Source organism: Erithacus rubecula, assembly GCF_903797595.1.
Source record: "Erithacus rubecula genome assembly, chromosome: 6".
Classification (NCBI taxonomy): Eukaryota; Metazoa; Chordata; class Aves; order Passeriformes; family Muscicapidae; genus Erithacus; species Erithacus rubecula.
In genome coordinates this window covers 54,920,617-54,942,791 of record NC_136688.1, presented here as the reverse complement: position 1 = coordinate 54,942,791, position 22,175 = coordinate 54,920,617, and the positions used below count along the sequence as shown (strand labels likewise).

General features: G+C 47.8%; 1 long non-coding RNA gene across 1 annotated transcript; it reads left to right on the top strand.

The window, feature by feature from the left end:
* The first annotated feature begins 3,847 nt into the window (after positions 1-3,847).
* LOC306803862 lies at positions 3,848-11,281 on the top strand. Its single transcript, XR_013774729.1, has 4 exons — positions 3,848-4,015; positions 5,173-5,295; positions 10,688-10,804; positions 10,889-11,281. It is a non-coding gene; the product is annotated as an uncharacterized lncRNA (long non-coding RNA).
* Positions 11,282-22,175: the final 10,894 nt, after the last annotated feature.

Sequence of the window (22,175 nt, the reverse complement as noted above, 5' to 3'; positions counted from 1 at the left end):
GTAAAGAGCACAGATATGTAGGAAAACAAATTTTGGTTTTTTCTGCTCTTCCCCAGCATGCTTCAGAAGGTTTTAAAAAGTTTTCCTCTTATGCAAAAAGGTAAAATAAGAAAAAATAAAACAGCAATGAATTTTCTTGTACAATGAATTGGAAGATAGAGAAGAAAAATAGCATCCTAGTACAGAATAGAAAGATTTGATCTGCATTTTGGATAGAGGCAGGATTAGCCTCCCAAGGCATCTGGTCCCTCTGAGGCTGGCCAACCACTGGGAGGCATGAACAGGGTCCAGAAACTGGAGCTACTCATCTTCATTTGCTGTGACAAGCCAATGGCTGGGAAAGCTTTTGAGGGTCTGTGTCTGCTGGAAGCAGATGAGGGGGCCAGGCCAAGGATAAAATCTAGCCCAGAACATAGTTCCTCACATCTGAAGCTTCTCAGGTACAAATACAGAACATTTTGGGTGCATTTTATCTTTTGAAAATACCTTCTGCATGCTGTGTTTAGAAGTGCAGCCCCTGTGTATGTATATGTGGCCTGGGAGGGCTGGTGCTTTTATACACACATCTTTTGAATGTTTGGTGCTTGAATTCAAAAGAGCACATTAATTTAATTAATTTTTTCTTTAACACTTGACTTGAGGACATATAACTGCTTTGAAATGAAGGAACTGATTTTTCCTAATTCTGTGAGAGAGTTAAAGTAAATGCTAATGTTCCAGGGTTTTATATTTCTAATTGCTCTAAACCATTTAAAAACATGTATTTGTTATAGCACTGAATAAGTCAGGCAATTCTTCTTTTGAAAGACTAAAATAAAAGAAAAAAGCTGCTCTTCTATTATCTGCCTGTCCAGGTTTTATCTCGTGCAGCACACATTTAAAATCTTATCTTCTCAAATAATATCCCTGTCAATAGAGACTTTGGTCCCAGCTCATGGGTCTGTTTAATTTCCGCTGCACTAAAACACTGTGAGAGTCAGCTGGGCAGTGATTCCTGACCAGGCATCCCTGGCAGAGGGGAAAACTCCTCTCCAGACAAGGAGGGGAGGTGATTTCTTATGCTTCCATGGCAGGAGGAAGGAGATGGGCTGGCGGGAGATGGAACATCTTCTCTTCTTCCTGATGGAAGTCTTTTTGAGCCAGCAGAGCAGTTCTGGTTTACACTGACAGGGCATCTTCCCTGCACCCTGCCCCCTTGGAAAGTGCACCTACACTTGGATTGTGGGAGAATTTCCTCAGGGGTGATCAGGGGATGGAAACACCTCTTGGATCCAGCTGAGGAAACACAGCTGACCTTTTGGCTGTAAATTATTGCCTGCAGTGAGTCCTGCTTGTGTGCTGACAGGAGAGGGGAAGATGTGTTTTTGCAGTAGAAATTGTGTTGAATGTTAAAAAAACCCAGTAAATTTCACAAAGATTGGAGTGAGTGATGCTGTCATTCATTCAGCTCTTAGGCATGGAGTAGGTGCTTCTGTGTCTTCCTTTTCTATCTCTGCTCACAGAAGTGATATTACTGAATTAATTACGACATCTTTGTGAAGAGCTGAAGAATCGCTCAAGTCCTCAATTGAGCAGTAGAGAAATGTCAGATTCATCTCACAGTAAATTTAAAATTACACCAACCTAAACTACTGCTACTGGCAGCATAATAATAAGGCAGGTAATCAAAATCAATTAAATTCTAGTGTCTTCCTATTGTCCTACAAAACTCAAATTTGAAATTAGCTGGAGTTTCATTTGACTTCTTGATAAAAGAAGCAGAGCTTCAGAGATAATTTGAAGTAAATATGTGGCCATGAGTGATCTTTCCTCAAGCTGCAAAGACCAGGAGAGGAGCCATGTGTGCACATTTGAGTACCAAATGCAGACAGGTGATCCAAGTCAAGGAAATAACTGCTCTGAGCCTGCTGCAATGACATGTGCTAGCTGAGTCCCAGGCTTGCCAAGATCCAGTTTGTTAAAATTTGGGTGAGATATTGATCCAGGTGAATGCCGAATGCAGTGTGCCTCCATTCCCACTAAGAAGGAGGAGGACAAAGCCTGGTGCAAAATCCCCTGCAGAACCTTCATGGAGCAACCAGAAGGTGGGGAACTCCCCGTTTCCTTCCAGCAGTGACATGACCAGATAAAATGTGCATTGGACACCTTACAAATCACAGGAAAAGTGGGAAATGCTCAGGAGCTTCAAATGCTGTCAAAATTAATATGTTCCATTGCACCTTGCCTTGGTTTTGGCACTGTCTGAGCCTTTAAGTCACCTTTAGTAGCAGGATGGAAGATGTCAGTAGTTGTTTTGGAAGTGTTCAAGGTAAGGCTGGATGGGGCTTTGAGCAACATGATGTAGTGGGAAGTGTTCCTGCCCGTGGCAGGGGGTGGAACAAGATGATCTTTAAGGTCCCTTCCAACCCAAGCCATTCTGAGTGTCTATGGGATGGACTGAGTGACTGCTTGGATAGGGAGGCTGTGGCATGAACATGAGCCTGTGTCATCCATGGTAGTTGTGAGGAAATGGCCACAGCTGGCAGGTGCAGAGGAAAATCTATTGCCTATAGATGTTTCTTCTTGGGCAAAAGTCCTTATCAAAGCCCAGCTTGATGATGAGGCTGATCTAAGTCAGTGTTGTACCAGCAACTCCAGTGCAGCCATTGGCACCAATCTGGCTGTCCAGAAATGCTCATCTTGTACAACTCCTTTTCACTCTGAAAGTGACCCACTTCTTCCAGGGAAGGTCCCTACACATAGCTGGAGTGTTTTATTCAAAATAAATTTTTTTAAACCTTCAACCAGTATTTACATACAGAGTCAGGCTTTCAGGAAAAGCAATTCCCCTCTTCCTGCACACTATATAATAGGTAAGGTTTTACTGACTCCTTTTAATCTTCTTCTGGGCCTTTCTGGGTGAACCCTTGGTTGTGAGGGTAGGCTGAACCTGTTATCCACCCATTGCTTTAAGGAGAGTGCTCAGCCATAAAATCCCACTGTCTGGCTGAGATGAAGGAATTGTCCTACCCCACAGTGACCTGATCTTTTTATTTGGGAGGAGTCTGGGTTCTCTTGCTGTGCAGCTTTTTTTTCCTACAGCAATCCAGTTTTTGGGATCATGTGTGCAAGTGCCAAGGTGGGACATCCCAAAAGCTCAAGGGAAAAAGTGGGCCAGGATCTGATGGTGGGTATGGAGGGGAAAGAGAAAATTGTAAATCAGGAGGGAAGAGGAACATGACCGAGTTGAGAGAACAGCAGGACCGAATTGACTCCTCTCCCTGCAGCCCTTCCAGACGCTGGGTTGTGCTTCTCCCAGCCTTGCCCTGAAGCGAGCAGAGCTCTCTCCCTCTCTCGGTGCTTCAAGGAGCCCTGGGCACCCCGCGGCTGCTCCGCGCACCCTTCAGCCCGTCAGACGGGAGCTTTTATAGTCCCCCCTGCCCGCCCCCTCCCCAGGCTGCTCCCCCCTCCCCGTTCTGCCGTTTCACGTCCCCATCCTCTGCCGCGAGCCCCAGGCAGCTCCTCACCGCCTGTCCAGCTCTGAGCCGAGGCACCCGCTCCATCCTCCGGCTCACCCCGCACCCGGCGCGGAGCATCGCGGTGGCGAGACCTGCTCCTCCCTTCTCCCCTCTTCCTCCTCCCTCCCTCTCTTTCTTTCCCTCCCTCCATCCCTCCCTCCCTCCCTCCCTCCCTCCCTCCCTCCCTCCCTCCCTCCCTCCCTCCCTCCCCTCCCTCCCTCCCTCCCTCCCCGCGGCCTCGAGTCGCGCCAGTGATGGAGAGAGCGTCACCGTCTCCTAGCGACGCTCCTAGCAACGCTCCTAGCAACCGGGCAACATCTGCTCCCGCTGGACCAATCCGCGCGGGGAACATCTGGGCACCCACCTCGGCGGGCTGCGGCCGGGAGGGGATGCGCTCCTCAGTGGCTGCAGGGACCCGCAGGAGCTGCCACCGCCGCCAGCACCGCCAGCACCGCCACCACCTCCTCCAGGAGCAGCCAGGGAAGGACGGAGCAGCCCTCCCTCCCGCTGGAGCCGGGGTGAGTGCCGCCGAGCCGGGACCGCGAGCTGTGTGCGGGGCTTTGCTGGCGGGATCTGCTCCAAAGGGTTAGCAGGTGGCTGTTGGCGCGGAGGAAGTTTTGTGTTTGTTTGGGAGCTCTCGTGGCTTTGCTGCAGCGTGGGAGAGGGGAGAGCTGAGAGGGAGGCTCGGCGCGTCCCGCAGTGCCACGGGTAGAGGTGCTGCTGCTCTGCCGGACTCTAGGAAAGGTCATTTCGACAGAGTCCTCTTTTTACGGTCAGGGCTGAACTCTGAAAAGTAACCACAGCTCCTCGTTCCATCGCCTGTTAATGCTGTCATCCTCTGGGATGACACAACTCTCTAAATATAGTTGTCTTGTAGCTGCGAGACATGAGTACTCACATATGGGAGCTCTCTTTTCCTTTCTCTCTTGCAGGATTTAGACATGTCTAATTTCGTTCATGTACTCAAAAAGTCTGAGTGTCTCTGGCACACACATGTAAAAGTACAGAGTTTAGGTATACACATGCATCTGTGATCGTTTTTCCCCCGATAGTGGGAAATATTCTTACTACAGTGTGCCAGATACTTCACCCGGAAGGCAAGGCATCAGCCTGGAAAATGTACTGTATGTCAGGCACACTCTGAAATGTGCACCTTGTTAAAGAGAAATGGGGATCTGACTTTCCCCAGACTTGTACTGCTCTGCAGGCAGTGTGTGTATGATAGAAAATTAATGCTGCTACTCAAAATAATGGCATGGTTTTAATAGTAGCCCCTTTGCTTTCTCTGAGGTTGACAAGTATTAATGGAGAAAATAGTATGCCATTCCAAAAGGGGCAGAATTAATGTTGTAGCTCCAGAAACATTCAGATATTTAGAGGAGCAAGCTGTATTTTTGCAGCATGTGCTCTGGGTGATTTATAGCTACACCACTGAGAGACTGAAATGTTTTTTCCCAATATTTTATCTACTTTCCTGATGTGCGAAAGGAACTCCAGGAAGCAAGGTCAAAGTTAGAGAATTGGGTGTAACATCAGAACTCTTATTTATCCCTGCTACTAAGCCCTATGGGGATGCTGAAATAGCACTTTCTCCTCTTGTGGTCCAGCTGCTCGCTGCGTTTGTCCTGATTTTGCCACCTGAGCCGTGTGTGTTTCTCCTTGATCCGCCCGGCAGGTGACCGTTCAGCAGTGCCGTGCTGCCAGAAATGCTCGCTGAGCCCGTGCGAGGGGGAAATCTTACCAGAACTGCTGAGATTACCCCAGAAAGACCCTCTGCAGACTGACTCCGCATCCTCAGGTAAATAACAAGTTTGCAAACTTCGGTTGGTTGGGCTGAGTGAGGGAATTTACTGGGATTAATGTCGAAAAAGGGTGAACCTGGAATTATTATTTTATTCTATTGAGGAAAGCAGTGGGACGATAAGGATGGAGACAGGAACAGCCTCTCAGTCATTAAGTCTCATGCCTTCGTGCCCTCACGGGAGCTATTCAGATGCTTGTGCCTCGTACACGTGTGCCCAGGGAGAATCTGCAATTAGGGAGATCTGCAGAGCAATCAGCAAACTAAAAGGTGGTTTTAAAGTGCAGAGCCAGCAGACAAGAGTGCGGCTGGGGGTCCCCACCTCCCCGGAGTCAATGAAGGGGGGCTTGCTCCGGCTGATGAGGCTCGGTGTGCTAGAAGGGATTGCCATCGATTGGCAGCCGCGTGAAATCCTGGGGCTGGCATGTGTTTTCCAGCCACATGTTCATCTGCCTGTGGTCTGGTTGCTTTGCCTTATCAGTTGGGAATCCCACAGTGGGATCAGCTGCTTATGCTGCCCTAGGAGAGGAAAAAAGCAGCAGCGGAGCATGTGAAAGCAGGGGCACGTTTCGGCTGAGCACCCCCTAATCGCGAGTGCTCGGAAGGTTGGGGACGGGGGAAGTTCATCACCGCGGTTTGACAGCAAGGACACGGTGACATGTCCTGCCGTGTCAAAGTCGCGTCTCCCGCTGATGATAAAGGCAGTTTCTGTGTGCTCGGAAGCCTCAGGTTTTGTATTTGAGCACGCAGGAGATGCTCATCGAAGGTCTCCGTCTCAGGCAGTGTAGCTCGCATATTGATCACTCTCCTCTAGGCTGCGATGGGAACCCTGCAGGCAGCGGCACATTTGAGTCACCAGCTCCGTGCGGAGCCAGCCGGCTCCGCGCTCACCCCCTGCAGATGTCTGCATCAACAACCAGATAGTATCGACTCGGACGAACCCTTCACTGCAGCGCTGGGCAGGCAGGGAGAGATTTTCTTCCCGAGGAAAGGCAGGGAGGTGCAGGAGCAGGCAGGTGTGGGGATGCTCCCAAGGGCTCAGGTACAAGTTCAGGGACGGGGCTGCTGTGCAGAGCCGGGGCTTGCAGATCTGTGTTGTCTGAGGTGCAAAAGCACAAGCTCAGGTGGTTTTTTTTCCTGCATGTTCAATCATTTTTAAACTCTGTCTTAGCTCCTATCTCGGCTAGGCTGCAGCCTGTGGAAATCGCCCGGCATTAATTCATGCTGAAGAGGGGCTGCTGTCACTGGGGCGATGCAGGAGCGCAGGTGAAGCGCCTTTGCTGCAATTTGCAGTTCAGATGGGAAGTTGCCATGATATAAATCTATTTCCAATCCAATTTAGATAAGACAGCCCTCTGTCCAAACACGCCTAATAACTCTGCGAGTACCACGCCATAGAGCACCATAATTATTCCTGGAGAAATAAACAGGAACGGACACATTTCGCTCTGTTGAAAGTACAATTAAAGCTCTTGCGTAGCTGAGCCTGAGAGCTCCAACCCTGAGACAGAGGCGTCTATTCCCTCCCTGCCGCGAGTGGGATTTATATCCCAAACTTCCATTAGCGCTAATGGCAGCTCCAGCCGCCGTGCCCCGAGGTGCTGAGCATTCCGAGCAGGCACTCTCGGGGCTGTAAACAGCGGGCAGAGGTGTTTACATCAGCCCGGCAGCACCGCCCGCCCCGGGGCTGCGAATTGCGCCGAGCCCTTGGGGAGCGGCAGAGGGATGCGGCTGAGCGCTGCCGGGATGCTCAATGCGATTTCCCGGCGCTCATCCAGGCTGGAAGGACAAACCTCAGAATCGGGACTCAGCGCTGTGCTGGTTGGTCCCCGTGGGGAGATTTTGGCCCCGTGCCTTGACTTGTGGTGTAGCGCTGGAGAAAACGTAATGTGATTAAGATGTATCTGTCTCTGAGCTTGAGTGAGGCAGAGGCAGTGACTCATACCACCTTGCTGGAGCTGTCAAAACACTTGGCTCGCGAGAATAGCCTTCTACACAAAAAGCACTGATTCAATATGTTTATATTTAAACAAAACACTCAGGGTCTGATTCACTGCGGCATTACTACAGCCTTGGGTGGCTGTAACCCCGGCCAAGCAGCTCCCAGGCAGGAGCCGTGGAGTGCTGACTTCCAGTAAGTGTTAGAGAATGGCTTGGTCCTTGCGAGCCTCCTGCATGGAGAGGGGGTCCCTCGAGGGTTTCAGCATCGGTGCTGGTGCTGAGGGCACAGAGCAAGGTCACAGCTCATGCTCTTGTTCCCCTGAACCTGCAGACAGGTGTGTGGGCACCGGCAGCAGCTACAGAAGTGATGGTGATGAAATGAGTGCTGGTGGGATGGCAGCTGTGCTGATCACAAGAGCAGACCCTGAGCTTCTCTTGAGCAGCTCTGGGATGGGACCTGTGTTTTCAGCTCTCTGTCTCACCCTGCAGGTGTGCAGGCAGCACCCCTTCCCTCTCGGGAGCTGAGCCACTGTGACAGCCCGTGGGAGCTCTGAGCAGGGGGAGTGGGTGCTCCAGGCTCGGCAGGTTTGGAGCTGCTGGGATGTGCTGACAGATGGTGTGGTGTTGAGCAGCTTGGGGCTACTTTGCTCCTCGAGTGCAGTCTTTCACTTAAAACTGGGAACATATTTCAAGCCAAACTTACAGCCTAGAGATGCTCTTAGTGTTTTCTTGGTTGTTGTTTCCCTTCCTTGCTCCAAGACTAAGTTATGGGTGTTGAGGTGAGGGATTTGTGACAACTTTGCTGCTTCAGCTGGTGTAAGGTCTTTAGGAATTTAAATTCAGCCAGCCAAGGGTATATACCAGACTGGTGCTGAACATAACCCCAGAAAGGGAATGCCAGCTGGGAGCTCAATGAACCCACTGCCAGGATGGTCATGTGTGTCTCTCAGCAAAATACAATTTTTCTGTTTGGTCCTGCCAGCCAGCACCAGCTCCCAGTCCGTGGCATGTGCAAACCCACAGCCCTCCTTCCCTCAGCCACAGGCTGCCAGTGCTCCTTCCCTTGTCCTGGCTCACTGATGTCTCCAGCACCACTGTGCTCAGGGGATGCTGAATTTCACAGTCACCCTCCATCTCTGGGCAGGGAGTGGAATTCCCGTGCCTGGAGCAGTAAGGGAGAGTTTTACAGGGAGCTGGCAGAGCTGCAGGACTGAGCTGAGATGCTCTGCACGCTGTGTTTGCCTGTGCTGCCCCTGCACTCAGGATGATTTTCTGCTTCCAATGCACACAGGCAGTGCTAGGGCTGTGCTTCCAGCCTTTTCCCTGAGAAACACTAGGGAGCGTGTTTTAGCACTTAGAGGTTTGGCTAGAGGGAAAGGATCTACCTGTGTGCTGGGTTTGGCTCCTTTCCCAGCCCTGACAGCCTGGGTGGCTGTGGGAATGTCACTTCATTTGTCTCCACCTTTGTCTTCCTCAGAGCAGTGTGAGGAAAACTGTAATATTCTCCCATCCCATGGCACTGGGAGATAAATGCATTTGTTGTTGTGCTCAGATAACACAGCACAGTGGGGTTTCCACCTAGGAGAACATGACATCTGAGTAATTAAATATCCAGGCTGCCCAGGCTCTGGTGTAACTCAAATACTGGAATAAAAGCTGCAAGCAGAGAAGGTTGCTGCATATGGATTTAAATCCGTGTTTGCAGCTACTCAATGCCAGTGGGTTGATGAAGATCACAGCCCTGCCCTTGCCCTCGAGAGCCAAGGTGGGTTCTGGGAGCACCTCTGGTGTGTGTGATGGTCCAAGGTGACTAGAGCCCTGTCAGAGTCCTTGACAACCTTGGCAGTGTTGTCCCACTGGAAGAACAATAGTCCCTCTCCTGGAGAAATGCTGCTCTGAAATTCAATCCATGTTCATGATGGGTCTCAGAGCAGGGCTGCAGGGTCTGGACTCCAAATAGGGGGTTAATTCACCAGTCAGTTTTCTGCACAAATCTGCAGAATCCTTCATGAGAAACCTCCATCCTCACAGACTTGAAATTCAGGGAGAAAATGCAAGAATCCTCTTATTGAGGGGATTTCTTCTTCAGCCCCTTCTTGTGGGTTTTTGATGGAGAAGGAGGAAGGGAGAAGACAGTGAAGAAGAGATGCTTTCAGTCCCTGGAATGGTTGTGTGGGTATCTCATCACTCCCACCAGCAGCACCTCATCCCCATAGAAGGATCCTTCCAGCATCATGAGGTCTGTGTTCTGGCTGTGCAATACATTTTGGCTTTTCTATTGTGTGAGGAAAGCTGTCCAAAACAAAATCCTTTACTTCTTCAGAAAATCTAAGTTTCAAATGCTCCTATAAGGAGATCCCAATCTGGGGAAGAAAATGTTTCCCATAGGACCTGACTTTGAGTTGTTCTGTGAAGTGTCTCTGGGTACTCTCTTTACCTGGATTGCCTTTAGACATCAGTGTAATAAAGCTTTATTTATTTATTTATTTCTAAAAGTATATTCGAAAGCAAATATCAGAAATTTCTTATAAAAAGGAGGGTTTGGGAAGAGATTGTGCCTCCCAGAAATGCTCATGGCTCCTCATGTTTTCTGGTGAATAGCCAAGCAAAGCCCAGTCCTGGCTCTCACAGGGACCCAGTGCTATCCAGGCTGAGTGCCACTGGAATTAGGGACCTCATTAAGATGCTAGATTAGCACCATGTCACCTTTCCAGGGGGTTGAGCAAGCTCAGGGCAGGAAGCCAGGCCTGGCTGCAGGTGCCCAGAGTGCCCTGGTCCTCTGCAGGGCTCAGCTCTGGAGGAACAGATCTCCCCTCTTATCACAGGACAAAACCCAATAGTTCCTTTTCTTATCCCAAATGTTGAGCCTCAGTCCTCTATGCCCTAAAAAACTGAAGCCACCTGGAGAACAAACCAACTCCATCACCCTCCCACTGAACTGGGGCTCTCCTGCTCTTCTGAGACAACACCACCACCTAGTGAATTCACTCTGCATTGCTTTTCCAGGGAAGCCACGGCGCTCTATGCATGATGAGTGGAAATCAAAACCCAATCCTCAGCCCACAGGGGGCACAGGGTCCCCTGTCCTGCACAGGTGGGGCCATCCTGCAGGGCATGGTGTCATTCCCACCCAGGGCATCTCCTGCCTGCTCTGTGGGGCTGTGGCTGGCCCCAACACCCCACTCAGCTGTAGGGCCAGGAGACCCTGCCCGTGCCCAGTGCTGTGTCACTCCAGAGAGGGGCTTTCTGTGCTGGCAAGCCTGAGTGGCTGTTTCAGGCACAGCTTCACATTTGCCAGCCTCTGTACTGTTTTTCCAGTGTGTTGAGGGCTGCAGGCTGAGGCTGAGAGTTATCCGGGGTCCCTCCTTACCCTGCACACCCCAGGCTGTGATGTGGCAGCCACCCTGGCAGCAAGCCCTACTGACTTTCTTTTTCCTCTTTTGTGCAGAGCTGATCTGATCGGGGCCTACCAAAGACATTAACGACGTCGAAAGTAGCTTACTTTAAGAGAAAATATGCAGAAGAAGAACATTTACATCAAGATTACCATGAGTATTGTCCAAAAGTGAGTACCTCTCTCTCTCTCCAGACCCCACCCTCCCCCTAGTTTAATTCCTTGCTGCTAAAGACCCATCCATTTACTCCCCAGCACCTGATACTTCCAGAGGACAGGACTTGTATCCTAAAACTATCCCTCCAGAAACTGCGCTTCCTGGACGACCCCGAAGCCTACCTGCGTAGGTCTGTATTAATTAACAATCTGTTGAGGAAGATTCACCTAGAGACAGAGAGGGAGAGCTATGAATACTTTAAGGAGGCTCCGTGCTATAGGACTGCCTACTCTGACGCACGAAAACGGCTGAAGTTGATGGTGCAGGAGTGCTGTTCCCAGTCGCTCTATTATGAAGAGCTGCACTCGTATCGCATCGTGCCTTACTCTGCAGAGAACGCCGTTTACGGGATGGGCTACACGGGCAGCCACCTGGAGCAAAACTCTCAGTTGCTTATTTATAAAATGAATTAAAAGTAGCTGTTAGACCCACTGATGTTTGTTTCTGAATGCTTGGACTGCTTGTGGAGGTGTTGAGGTGAGGCACTAATTGCAGGTGTGTTTGCGATCCGAGGCGCCGGGAGCTGAGGGGAAGGTGCTTTGGATGATGCTCTGCTATTGACCCCCCTGTGAAGCACCTTGCTGTGCACACAGACAGGTGCAATACAGAGGTCCTAAACCTGCAGAGACTGCGTGCAAGGTGGTTTGTAGAAACAAAAGCTGCACTTAAAGTTACCTGTGTGTAGATACGGATGCTCCGAATCCCTTTCGCAGTTAAATGACGCCAGCCCCGGTGCAAGGGGAGCCCCCGAAGCAGTGGAGTTGTCTAACAGTGAGGAGTAAAACATAAGTTATCTGCTCTAAAAGTATAGACAGAAAGTTTCTTTGAGAATTGCTTTGACCATGAAGGAGTCAGTGCCAAAAGAATAAGTCTTTAGCTTAGGATTTTCAGAGACTGATCTCGCTTGCTACATACAGACACTCTAAACTGAGATTTTCAAGGGTTTGTGGGTTGGTTTTTTAAAAAAAAATATTGCATTCACCTTTTACTTATATTATCTCTTAGCTGGTATCTACTTTGCTATTTTAATGCAAACCAGAATGACTCACAGGAAAGATTGTTTCTTCAGCCCATCCTCGGTGTTCCCTTAACTTCATTTGCCTCTTTCCCTAGCTGTTTCCCTGATACTTCTTTGCATGCTAATTTGCTGTTTGGCCCGAGGTTCACACTGGTGCTAGGGAATAGACAGTAATTTCTTTTTATGAGGACTATAAAAGGCAGAAAAACAATGATATCTCTAATAGATAGAGAATGAATGTATCTGACAGATGCTGGTAAGACCTCAGAGGCTCTCCTGATGAAACTGCTCAGCATTAGTAATTATGTTTCAGGTTAAGTGAAATGTCTAATTTCAATCTGGGAATTAACTTTAAAATATGTAAATATATATATTTCACAAGCTATGGCACGTGGGATGTTCAGCAAACGGAATGACTACAAGTGGAAAGTTTCATAGCTGCCAAAGCTACGTCATGAAAATACCAAAGAGTAACATTAGGGAAAAGATGATGCTCCAGCAATGGGGTCAGAAGCAAAGGTTGCACTATAATCCGGGGGAATGTGATTAACGAGCTGTAAATTAGCTGTTAGCGACACACTCGCAGCTCCCCCGCGGGGGAACTGCATCCCAGAACTGCTGAACAAATACACGAGATGGTTCAAAGCCTGTCAAAGTCCTACAGGTCTGTTGGCTTGCAGTGAAGAAAATGGCTTTGCCTCGCTGGCTATCACCACTTTAAAGCTTTAAAGCAAATCAATAATAGCGCACACTCAGCTGGAGGCAGATACAGATATATATATATATATCTAAGAACCTAATTTTTAAATTTATTTTGGAAGGCTTTACTCTTGCAGATGTGGCTGATGCTATTTCTGAAGCATTATATAGTGTGAACAAATACTGTGGCTTGCCAGGAATGTGCTTTTTGTGTCAGATTCCTCCTGTCACCCTGCTCAGAGCATCTTGGTTGTGTGTGTTGCACATATCATCACAGCAGCCCAGGCACATGTTAGTGCTGGAGAAAAGGCAGAAAGGCAAAAGCAAAAAGGTGTGAAGAACAAAGTTAACTCTGGTATCAGTAGTTAGAAGTCAGTGCAGGTTTAGGAGACAGAAGGAAGCAGTAAAATCTAGATTTTTTTTTTATTAAAAAAGAAGTCAGAAGTGTAATTCAAAACAAGGATAACCTGCAAACTGGAGAATATAAACATCTCAGATACTGTGGGAAGGCTGAAAAAACAGGGCAGTGCTGCTTGGGAGGTGCTGTGAATCATGATGAATGTTCAGGTTTCTGTTTTCTCTTTGAGACAAGTCATATTTACTTTATCTCTTAGAAAAGGGTGTCTTTCACTCCCCAGCCAGTGTAGCTCAGCCTCAGAGCTTCCTGCCTGTGTATGGTTTAATTCCTGCTGGCCCTGGGCTTGCACCAGCCCAAAATCACACAGCAGATCCAGCTGCATGGTTTGAGAAATGGTTTCAACACTGCTTGAGAGACGTCTGGTGGAAAGGGGCCATGCCCACTTCAGCAGGGGCTGGGAGAGCTCAGGCTGCTGGTCAGGTGTGTAGGACAGCCCCAGGGGCACAGCAGGAGCTGGCAGAGAACCCATTTGCTGCTGTCAGAGGTGCCAAATCCCCCAGGAGCTCTCTGCCCTCTGTGGCACCAGGAACGCCTCCTGCCACCCCGGGGCTGGGGGAATGGCAGAAGAAAATTGCTCCTGTCTTCTAATTTTTCAAACCATGTAATTTTCCACTCTGAAGTGGTGTGATTTATGCATTTTTTTCCCTCTTCGTATCTGTTTTCACCTGATTTCATAACAATCTAGCATGTACAGGAAATGCTAAAATGCTTCTTTTCTCTCGCTGGCTGGCTTTTTATATTCATAGGATGGTCCTGGCTTGAATAAACAAAACTTTTAACTTAAAATTAGAAACGTTTCAATGAAATTACAAAAGCTCAGTAGGATCAAAGCCTTTAACCTCTCCTGAACAAAACAACATTGACCCTGTCAGATTAATCTTTGAAGAGGTTCTTTGCCTGCTGAAAGAGGCAGATACTTTTTTTGCCTGTTGAAAGCTTCTCTGTGAAGGCATTGTGATAACTGAGCAGATATAACAGACAAAAATCTGCATCAGGTCACAAAACTCCTTGGGCTACCCAGGAAAAAGGATGATAATTGACTCATGTTTTTCTCATGTGCTGTTTTCTTGAACAAAACTCATTGTCTCTCTTTTTAATTTTTACTTGCTCTGGGAGCTGTTAAAATGGATTATTTCTTTCTAGAGAACAAATTGGGCTTTTTTATGGTTGACTTTTTGTTATGGAATTGAAACAAAGGTTCACTATTCTATATGCTTCAAGTCTGGTTCAGTTTTTACTGCCTTCTGCTTTGCCCAGTGATTGGTGCTGCTGAAAAGTGGGTCTGAAAAATTCAACTTGAGTGCTTAAAAATAGTTTATGGGGTGAAAAAGAAGCACAAATGTGCAATAACATTGCAAGGGACTTTTGTAATATTTAATTTGACACATTTTTAATTATATTGATTTTAACATTTAGTTGCCAAGTTACTGGGTACCAGCATTTCAATATAGCTACATACAGTGATTTTGCTTTTGTGGGTTTGTAGCTTCAGTTCAGCTCTTCTGGCTTCTGATGTGAGAATCTGTCTGTAGGTGGTCAACTTTCAGTGGGATAGATTTATATATATATATATGTTCTATTATGACTGCATTAGGAACTCCTACATATGGGCTATGTTTGCACTGGATGTAAAGAAAGTCCTTGCTTCCCTTTGACTCAGTTGCCTTGGAGATAGAATATTCATCAGAGAGAATATAGATGAGCTGGGCAACAAGGACAGGCTTGGTGAGGAGAGCTGATCATTTTGAAAATGACTGGCTTGGGACAATTCATTTTCAACTGGGAAGAGCAGCACACTTGGCTGTAATTAGCATTTCTATGAGTTGACTTTTGTTTGTGCTGCTGTTCTAGCTGGACAAGCTGGTGAAGGGTGCACAGGGGTGGCTTTGTGGGGGCCACAGTGTGGGTGTGGATGGGGTGCAGAGCCCCAGCACTGAGTTTGAGCAACCTGCTCTAGTGCAGGTGTCCCCACCCACGGCGGGAGGGTCAGAACCAGGTGGTCTTTAAGGTCTCTTCCAACTCAAACCATTCCATTATTCCATGATTCTGTGACATTAGGGCCCTGATCCTGTAAATACTTGGGTTATCACCCCATTTCCCTGCAGAGACCCTGTCACTGGAGCCCAGGAGGTTCCTGGTGTGCTTGATGCTCAGCATGTGCAGGGCTGGGGCTTGAGTTAATCGAGATCCGCCTCAATCGCCGCTTCAGCGACCACCGAGCTGCAGCCTGAGCTCTTGGCTGCATCTCTATTGCACTGTAAATTGGACTTCTGTTTTCCAATGAATGTGTTGAGTGTATGGACTATTGTGCCTTAAAGTCCCATCCTTGTATGAGCCTTTGTAAATGTTCTGTACATCTGCAAACCGTCCGTCGTGGTATCTCTGTGCACTCTCTGCAGATCTGACTTGGTACTTGGCAGGACCTTGGGAAACCCAGCCCTGACCTCAGTTTGCCATGAACACAGAGGGCATTTGCCAATTCCCTCTTTTCTTTTTTTCAGATTGCTTTCCTCTCATGAAATTCTGTTTTCCTGGTTTCTGCCATAGCTGGGCTCTGGGCCTGCCTGCAGCACCAGGAGCCCCTTGCAGGAAATCAGAGAGTTGTAAAAAAGTTGTCTCCAGATTTTAAATACCACTTGTAGAATGCTCCCAGGAGGGAATCACAGCTGCATATAACAACTGTGGCAGGTGTTGTCAAGTATATCATCATATATTTGACACGATTGACAAAGCAGAGAAGGGAACACCTATTTCTATTGAAATGCATGAGCCTGCATTATGTTAAATATATGGTGATTATACACCAAGTAATTGGAATAATACCTACTGGTTCTGTAACAAAAAAAAAAAAAAAAAAAAAAAAAGGCTTTTTAATGTTTAAAATTACCTGGGACCTGATTGAAGGTTTTTATGAAATTGTTTTCTAAAGTGAATAGTAGAAAAAATGTATATGTATTTTAAATATACGTATGATGTGCATGTTATTAATAAAGATCTATTTCTATTGAACCAGATGGACTCTTGTTGATTGTGTGTTGTTTGGTTTACAAGTTAACATTCAATGATCCTAAAGAAAAGTTTCTGACTCCATCAATCCCCTAAAAAATCTTATAAAACAGATTCTTTGAGGGACCTGAATCAGAGGGCAAACCTGGGGTAACTCCTCTGTCATTCACTTGTCCTGCCCTGCTCCCATTGTTTACATCCTTGTCCATGGACTTTCAAGACCCTTCTTCTTTTCCTGGTTTTATTATTTTATCTTATTTCAAAATCTGCAAGGAACCATTTTCCCAATGATGTTCTACAGGGCATGTTCCAGATGCTGCTGAAGGGTCAAAGTTAAAATAGTTAACTTTTGGAGCAGTTCAGAAAAATGGGATCTTTTAATTAAAAATTCTGATTATGATGGAAAGATTACCATCTTCCCTAAGCTTGGGAATTAGTATTTAGTATTTTTTAGTATTATTTAGTATTTTTTTCTTGAAGAAGTGAAACACTGAACATATGTAAGAAATACTGGAAAAGACAAATATTTCCAAAAGGATGGGCTTTCCCCTGTGGGCAGGAGCTTCTTGAGGCAGCCACAAGGAAACATCTTCCAGGGCCAGGTACTTCAGCTCCCATCTCCAGCCAGGGCCTGGGTACCAGCTGGGCTGCAGGTGCAAGTTTTGTAAAGACTGAACACCCCAAGCAGGTGCCATAGGCACAGCAGCACATCAGTCACCTCCTCTGAAGGTGTGGCATCAGGAGACAGCAGCTGGATGTTTCAACTTGAGCTCAGCCCTGAAACCTCTGACCCTGAGCCCCTGCATGCCTCATGTGAGTGTGGTGCTGCCAGGATTAGCAGCCACCACTCAAATCCTGGGGTGTTCCTTATCAGACACAGTCCTTACCTGCCTCTGAACTGCTCCTCTTTTTAACCAAAGAGCAATACCTAGACCTTGGCCTGGGGATGTGCTTGGCTTGCTGCATGTATGCAGTTTTAACCTGTTTTTTTACCCCATATTTTGTGTGAATGACCAAGGGTCTCTGGGGTCTCTGGCCCTGGCACAGAGAAATATATTCAAATGGCCAAAATTCCTCCTGGATCCTTGGTAGAAGCTGCCACTTCTGAGGATTCATCAGACTGGTAAGATAAGCTGAGGCTTCCTTGGCCCAGGGTGGGGAAAACAACCTTAATGTGGAAACAGACATTGGAGCAGCTTCTCACCTCCCAGAACAGAGGCACTGAGTTGTCCAACACAGGCAAACACTGTCCCACTATGGATCTTTTTAAAGTCATGGGGATCAGCCTGCCACAAAGCTAATTCAGCTGCAGACTTAAGGTGGGGCCCTCTATGCCAATTCCTCTTCTCTTAAGGTAATGAAAATACCACAGCCATACCATTGTGGGCTTGCTCTGCACTCAACAGTATTCTCTTTTTATCTCTTTACAGTCATTTTGAATTGAAGTAACTGCTGGGCTGCCCTACCCTGGCAGTGCCAGCCCAGATCCAGGGAGCAGCTGGCCCAGGACCCAGGGAGCCCAGCCCAGAGCTGTAACTCATCATCACATCCCACCCTCGGTGCATTTCAGGGCTTAATTAATTCAGCCCTGAGATAAGCAGTGATGAGACCAAACCAGGTGATGTTTTGATCTAACTGCAGCTCTGTGCAGAGCCCTGCAGCCTCCCACTCTCCCAGTCCAGTGGGGAGGTCTGCTCTGCCTTGGCTGATGTGCCTCTGATGGGAAATTGCCCCTCGTTGGGCTGAGTGGTGCCAAATTGTAGCTCTCACTGGTTGAAGGAGCCTTTTTTAGTGACATAAACTGCTCAGTGGAAATCAATGCCAATTTGCTGTAAGGAGGTTTGTGTGTAACATCTGCTGTCAGGGGAGAGGAAGGATGGCTGGAAAGGAAAAGGTCTTTCTCCCTGTAAGGTGCCAGGATCCCCTGTTCATAGTGAGGAAGCTGTAATTGCTCTGCTGTGTTTGAGGCTCAGGGCCATGCAGACATGTCAGGTGTGCTGACACCACCCCATTACCTGATTTCCTGGGTTCCGTGCCAGCTGCTCCATGAATCTGGGCTGGCAGTGCCAGGGTAGGGCAGCCCAGCAGAGTCTGGGTGTCTGACAAGCCCACAGCACCTGCTGAGATGCTGGAGGGAGCCACAGGAATTTTTTAACCTGTCCCTATTGGGATCATCAATCCCATAGACAGAAAGGTTTCCAAAAGGCTGATGCACCATGCCCCAGGCAGACAGGGTCTGTCCCAGAGCTCTCTTGTGCAGGCAGGGGTGGCATCTCAAGGTGCTGTTATCCAGGGAGATATTGGGATTATTAGATGGAATAACAGGGTGGGGCTCTGAATGCACCCACTGACAATGCAATAAGGTCTTACACTGTGTTAGCAGATATTAATGCAGGTCCTGCATGGCCAGGTGTAGAGTGTGATATGCCACAAAGATATCCCACCTTTTGATAATGGATTCAGAGTGCTGTTCCTGATGATCCCAATGAGATGGGTCACCTGCTCACAGCACTAGTGTAAATACTATTTTTCTGCAAAATTTTGGGTCTAAGGCTAATGGGCATCTTGGTACTCTTTAAGGGCACAGGTCTGTATACAGATTGCTGTAGTGAAGACACATCTGCCCTGGAGGAGAGCCAGAGATTGTGTCTGGCAGCTGCTCAGACAGGTGGTTTGCAGAATGGAGAGGCTGGTTTGGGAGCACCTGGATTAGGACAGAAAACCTGAGCTGGAAGTTCTCAATTCCCAAAAGTCTTGCACTTGCTACCAAGGAGTTACCCCTCTCCTGGGATTGTTTTACCTGGTAGTTTGTGTTTTAGTCACACTCCATATGAATGAAGGCATGACCAGGGGCTGATGGACTGGCTCAGAGGTGTCTGCTCTGGTTCCACTTGGGATAAAAAATCAGTGCTGGGAGGGAGACTTGTCATGAAGCTGAAAAAACCCACGTGGATCTTGCATTTGCAGATTTAAGGCTGGAATCACCTGGAAATTGAAGGCAAGCTGCAGATGGCACAGGGCAATAGTAAGTCAAATGCTGGTCCCTGGGGACTGAGCCTGCCCTGTAGGACACCTTGTCCCTTGCTCCCCAGGCAGATCGCTTCTTCCCCAGCAGTGCAGGGAAGGTTTCGTGCCTGAAGATGGCACTGCTACATTGAAGGATTGCTGGAAAATTGCTGTGGTGGAGCTGCGTGGAAAAGCAGGAGGGCAGAGCAGGAGGGCAGAGCAGGAGGGGAGCTCAGGTGTGGCTGCAGCGGTGGCTGCTGAATGGACCCTGCTCCCAATGGACAGGCCACCCCCAAACAAGGTTCTGTGCCTCTTGGCAACATCATCCCGAGTTTTCCCTTAGCTTTTGGCCCCAGAGAGTGTCCAAATCTTGCTAGTTTGGTGTAAATTCTCCCCCTGCTCTCTGAAGAAGCTTTATGGTGTGTGTTGTTTGCTGAGCTCTGCAGAGGTCTGGTGTGAGCAGGACAAAATGCAAGGAGCTGCTCCTACAAGGGACAATTCCCTTCTTGCTTTGGTGATTGGAAGATGGATGGGAGTGTGACCCAGGCTCTGCCCAGGTGCTCACACCCAGGAAAACAGCAGTGGCCAGAGCCAAAATGAAGTTGACTTGTCTGGGCACTTGCTCCCCCTCCCCTTCACTTCTTGAAGGACTTAAAGAAGCAGCAAATGATCCCTAAATTGTTCAGGTAAGAATTAGACCCTTCAGTAAGGGAATGATGACCTTCCCTGACCCCTGGATGAGCAAGGTGTCCCAAGGTGTCTGACCATCAATATTGTTTCATTGCAGAGGTGATGGGAGACCATCTGCAATTAGGGTGAATTGGCAGTGATGTATTGAGCTGGAGCTGGGTCTGGATTCACAGTTTTCTGTGCACTGGAACCCCCAAAGGCCACCAAGAGAGAGAATAATATTTTTCACCAAGAGAGAGAAGAATATTTTTCACCAAGAGAGAGAAGAATATTTTGCCCATCATGATAACTCTGTGTCTATCCACACACACAAAACATGCATATCTGTGTGTGTTTCTCTCCACCACTGGAGGGCTGCATCTACCTGCAGACTCTATTTAGGTTACACTAAACACAGAGCACCTGTCACTTTGAGAGATGTGTTGTGCCAGCAGGAACTGTTTTCTTTTGGGAAAGATCTGGCTGTAAACTCCATCATTTTTTTTCTCCCTGTTGGAAGCTTTGTGGTTAGCTCTAATAAAGGCAGTGGGTTGGGAGGGAAGGGATGGAAATTTTTGTTCAGGACAGCAGGGTTGTGAAAATAGGAGCTTTAGTTTGTTTTGAGCTGTGTTCCCTCTTTCATAAATTAAATACTAGGGCCATTGGAGATGAAGACGTCCTTGATGTCCTGAATTTATTCCCAGCCATCTCTTTCTGTGCTGTGCCTGAGCTGGACAGTGATTCCTTGGGTCTCAGCCCCTCTGGTCTCCAAACCCAAGCCCTCCTTGGAATCCTTGGGATCAGCTTTCTGCAGAGCTTGGCAATGGGCTGAGCTCCCTTTCCCTTCTCAACTCTCAGATTAAAGGTGAATTTGGGCAGCAGGAGCCTGACAAGTGAAGTGTCTTATCTGCAGATGTTCTGAGGAGTTGTGCCTCTCCTGGGCTCTCTGTTCAGACAGTTGGGTTGTTTTTTTTTTTTCCAGCTTCACATGGACTTTGCAGATTTCTATTCCAGCTTTGAATTGCTGTAGCTTGGAGATGCAGCAGAGCCTCTAGGAGCAGCAAGGCAGGCATTGCCTCAAGCCCTGCCTGTCCCCTTTTTACTGCAGGGTGGTGCTGGAAGGTTTGATGATCGACTCTCAGGCAGGACTTTTTGGGGGATGGGAAACCCTTGGGACGACTGATGAAGATTCTCAGCCAGCAGAGTGACTCTGTTGCTTGTCCAGCTGGACCCATCACCTTTTTCTCATGCCCACCTTGGGCTCTCACTTCCAAGAGCTGCTAGAGGAATTCAGCTGAGAGCAGTAATGTGGATTGAACTGCCATGGATTGAACAAAGCTCTGCTTGGACTACAGAGGGCAGCAAATCTTTCAGAATACCAAAGGCTTCATCCCATGCTTATTTTAGCAGCTGCAGCTCTGTTGGAGAGGTTCCCTGCAGCTGAGAATGGGGCTCCAGTGCAGGGACCAAGGGACAGCAGGGCCACCTTCCTCATCCAGGGTGGCTGCTGCAACCTGTGGCTCTGCTCCACAAACTCCTCAAGAAATGTGCTTGCCAGTAGAGGCTATCTGGGGTGGAAAACTGTGCTTTGTTTTCCAGACTATGGTGTGATATTTAAATTTTTTTTCCTCCATATAGGTGTGTGCTCTCCCCTGAATATACAAGGAAGGGCTGCCAGGTTAAAACCACAGGAAAGTGCTCCATGGATTAAGTCTTCTGCATTGCTTGCAGGTGTTGCATGTGCACTCACATCCCTCTACACCTTGATGCTTGTGCTTCTTGCTAGGAGTTGGGCAGGGAAGGGTCTGACTGCTTCAATGAAAGCTTTTGGGGATTTCTTAAAAAAGTCTTTCATGGAACTTCAAATTTTGCAAAGGCCTTTCTAGATGTGAACTCTTTGTGCTGCACCTTTCTGTGTCTCTCTCCCCTCCCCTCCCAGATGACCGTGCTCCCTTTAAACTCCTTTGAAAAATAAAAGCTTTGATAAATAAATCAAACAGCATTTTACTTCAGAATCACTAATGGGATCTGACACTGGTCAGCCACCAAACTGCTCCCTCTGAAACCCTTGCAGAAAGGGAACCAGTTATATTAGATATCTTGTGTCCTTGTCTAATTCATATTTTCACAGTTGTTTGCCCAGTTGCCTGCCCAGGTTGCCCAGAGCAGCTGTGGCTGCCCCATCCCTGGGAATGTTCCAGGACAGGTTGGATAGAGTTATGAGCAACCTGGTCTGGTGGAAGGTGTTCCTGTTGATGTCAGGGGGGTTGGAAGTAGGTGGTCTTTAAATTACTTACAGCTGAAATAATTCTGTGATTCTCTGAGACATTTCATTTTTCTGGGAACACATGGTGTGAGGTTATTAACTTCCAGTGCTCTTGGCACCAACTTTTTCAGGTTATCTTAAACAAGCAAAGCAGCTAATAGTTGGTAAAGTAATAATTTATTACAAAACACATCAGTCTCAAAAGCAAACAGAAAAGCAATGGCAAAAGGCAATGGCAAAAAC